Below are 4,115 nucleotides of genomic sequence, written 5' to 3' on the forward strand. Positions count from 1 at the left end.
TGAACATGAAACTCAAGAATAAAGATAAAAGAAATTTCATACTTGAACTTGAGAAACTTGCACACTCAAACTTTTATTCTCACACACACAATATTTATTTTACAAATGAAGAATTCTCTACACTCTTGCACACTACAAAGCTTATACAACACATCTATTTATAGGCCAAATGAGAGCAAGAGTCCAAGGCTCATTAAATGTGAAATAGTAAAGTTGGTGGGTGCTTGTCTCCTTGAATGTCAATACCATGACCCAACTTTAATTGGCATGTTTGATACCTTAGACCACCGATTCAGCCTTGCTTTTCAACATAAAACACGTAGGATAATTTGTGTAGATGTGTTTGGACAACTCATTCACCCATTTTGGATAAAATATGAAATACTTATGATATTTTTACTCCAAGCTGGTCATAGTAAAAGTAAATCTATCTCCATTTTGATGTTTTATTATTTTGATCATCTTAATGAAGTTTTTGGAATTTCTTGTCTTCTACAAAGTTGAAGATGCCTCTTTTGTGATTCTACAGGTTTTGAGATTACTCCATTATGACCACTGTAGCTTGAGTAATTTTATTTTTAACAAACCTGCGCAAACCGTAAAATACAACATTTTAGTAAAACATTTAAATATAAACACATAACACTAAAATAATACAACTTCATAATTTTAATTAAACTTAAATTTTAAAACACACTTTTTAACATATAAATAATTACAAATTTTAAGTTTCCCTAGCTTGTAATAATTCTCCCTTTTCATTTTTTATAACAGTGATGCCTGATTTTTTTGGTACTACTTGTGTTGGACTTACCCATTTACTATCCGAGATTGGATAAATAATTCCGGCATCTAATAGTTTTAAAACTTCATTTTTAACAACTTCTTTCATGTGTGGATTTAATCTTCTTTGTGGTTGTTGATATGTTTTAGCATTTTCTTCCAAGTGAATTCTATGTGTGCAGATTAAAGGATTTATACCTTTTATATCTTGCAAAGTCCACCCAATTGCATTTTTGTGTTTTTTAAGTAGTGTTATTACATCTTCTTCTTGTTTTGGTAAGATGGTAGAAGATATTACAATAGGATATGTTTGATTTTCACCAAGAAAATCATATTTTAGTTCTATTGGCAAGGGTTTTAATTCAAGTTTTGGATGATCATTTTCTTTTACTTCTTCAAGTTCATTAATTTCTTCAAATAACTTTGATTTAAAAACATTTTTTGAATCAAAAATTTCCACTAAACAAACTTCAGATTGTTGATTTAAGTTTTCTTGGTGTATATTTTCTTCCACAATTGTTTCTATTGTATTATCATCTTCATCTTCATTAATACTTGGTTGTTTACATAAATTGAACACATTAAGTTCTAAAGTCATATTTCCAAAAGACAATTTCATTATTCCATTTCGACAATTAATTAAAGCATTTGAAGTTGCAAGAAATGGACGTCCCAATATTACTGGAATTTCGTTATGTACTTCTATTGGTTGTGTATCCAAGACAATAAAATCCACAGGATATATGAATTTATCGACTTGAACTAACACATCTTCTACGATACCTCTAGGTATTTTGATTGACCTATCGGCTAGTAAAAGAGTGACAGATGTAGGTTTTAAATCTCCCAACTTAAGCTTTTCATAAACTGAATAAGGAATTAAATTCACACTTGCTCCCAAATCTAACAAAGCTTTTTTAATTTTATTTTTTCCAATAATACATGAAATTGTTGGACAACCGGGATCTTTATATTTCAAGGTAGAATTATTTTGAATAATAGAGCTTACTTGCTCCGTTAAGAATGCTTTCTTCTTTACATGCAATTGTCTTTTTACAGTACATAAATCTTTTAAAAACTTTGCATAAGAAGGCACTTGTTTAATAGCATCTAATAATGGAATATTTATTTTCACTTGTTTAAAAACTTCATAAATATCAGAATCATTTTTTTGTTTTTTATTATTTACTAATGCATGAGGAAAAGGAACATGTTTATTTATTTTATCATCAATTTTCTTATTTTTAGGACTCAAAGCATCATCTTTCTCAAAAGTATCAGGATTTGAATCCTTACTCTTTGAGTTTAATTGATCTTTGTTTTCATCACTATATGGATCATTAACTATTTTACCACTTCTAAGAGTAATAACAGATTTTACTTGATCAAATTTTTCTTGATTTTGATTTTTAGGATTAGGTTGTGGTTGAGATGGAAATTTTCCTTTTTCATGAATATTAAGTGCAGATGCAAATTTTGCAAGAGTTTCTTTCAAATCATTCATAGATTGAATGTTTTGAATATTGATAGACTCTTGCTTTTGAATGTATGCATGAATTTCATCTTCAAAATTTTTTCTTGGAGGTGGGATATAAGGAGCATAACCTTGATGACTTTGGTTATTTTGAAAAGGTTGTTGTGAAGGTTGTGCATTATTATCGTTCCTCCAACTAAAATTGGGATGATTTCTCCAACCAGGATTGTATGTTTGTGAAAAAGGATCTAATGTTGGTTTTTTAAAATTGTTAACATAATTGGCTTGTTCATGGAGACATTCTTTAAATGAAGGCAAAGTAGGACAATTTTTTGTAAGATGATCATGTGTGTCACATATATGACAAACAATTTCTTGAACACTTTTTAATTGATCACTCTTTTTAATTTTTAATGACTCGATTTTTCTTGCTAAAGATGCAAGTTTAGCTTGAATATCTACATCATCTTTAAGATGATAAATACCACCCCCATTTGTTGAATTATTGGTTTTACTTGGTGGTTCAATTGAGCCTATATTATCCCAACTTTGAGCATTTTCTGCTAATGACTCCAAATATTCCATAGCTTCATTTGGGTTTTTATCTTCAAAAGTTCCATTACACATGAATTCTATCATTTGCCTATCTTTAGGTATTAAACCTTCATAAAAGTGAGAAATTATTCTCCATATTTCAAAACCATGATGTGGGCATGTATTAAGTAACTCTTTATATCTATCCCAACATTGATAAAATGTTTCCCCTTGTTTTTGAGAAAAAGTTGTAATTTGTCTTTTAAAAGAGTTTGTTCTATGGGAAGGAAAAAACTTTTTTAGAAATTGTTGTTGCATTTCTTCCCATGATCTTATTGAACTTGATCTCAAATTTTGCAACCATGTTTTAGCTTTATCTTTTAAGGAAAAAGGGAAAAGCTTTAATCGAACAGTATCCATGCTACAATTTTGATCATTATAAGTGTTGCAAACCTCCTCAAATTCTCTTAAATGCAAATATGGATTTTCAGAATCTAAGCCATGAAAATTTGGTAAAAGTTGAATGACTTGTGGCTTAAAATTGAAATTAGATGCATCAGGAGGAAAAACTAAACAAGATGGTGTACTAGTTCTTATTGGATTCATATGGTGCCTAAGTGTTCTTGGTTGTTCATGTTCTTGATGATGATTATTATTATTATTATCATCTTGATTATTAGAATTATCGTCCATGTTTAAAATATTTTCAGTTACTCGAACAAGTCTACCACTTTGTTTACGACTCCAAACAATCATACAATAAAAACAACATACTATTTACATAATAACAAAATTAAACTTAATTTATACCTCCCCGGCAACGGCGCCAAAAACTTGCTACAACTTAAATTGTAATTCACCCAAGTGTAGGTTGTCTGCAAGTAATATACTCGTGAGTACGAGATCGATCCACGGAGAGGATGTTGTAAGTTTAATTTTAGCAATAATATATTATAGATGAAAATATTATTATAAAACTTCAAATACACAAATTATAAAATTGTCAAGGTTTCAAAGGTTCATTGTTGGTTTAATTAAGATTGCTAAATAAAAATAAATAAAAGAAACTAAAATAAAAATAAACATAAAAGAACAATGAAATATTTAAACAAGTATATCATATAATATAGTTCCCACTATATTAATATCAGATTAACCAATATTTAATACATGGTACCCATAATATATATATATGAATAAATATAAACATAAAAAGAACAATTAAATATTTAAACAAGTATATCATATAATATAGTTCCCACTATATTAATATCCACCGATATTTAATACATGGTACCCATAATATATATATAAATGCATAAAT

At 28.5% G+C, this 4,115-nt stretch overlaps 1 non-coding gene across 1 annotated transcript; it reads left to right on the forward strand.

The window, feature by feature from the left end:
• Nucleotides 1-2,954: 2,954 nt before the first annotated feature.
• LOC140876840 (small nucleolar RNA R71) lies at nucleotides 2,955-3,065 on the forward strand. The gene has a single exon (XR_012149072.1). It is a non-coding gene; the product is annotated as a small nucleolar RNA R71 (small nucleolar RNA).
• Nucleotides 3,066-4,115: the final 1,050 nt, after the last annotated feature.

Source organism: Henckelia pumila, chromosome 1, assembly GCF_033568475.1.
Source record: "Henckelia pumila isolate YLH828 chromosome 1, ASM3356847v2, whole genome shotgun sequence".
In the NCBI taxonomy this organism is placed as follows: domain Eukaryota; kingdom Viridiplantae; phylum Streptophyta; class Magnoliopsida; order Lamiales; family Gesneriaceae; genus Henckelia; species Henckelia pumila.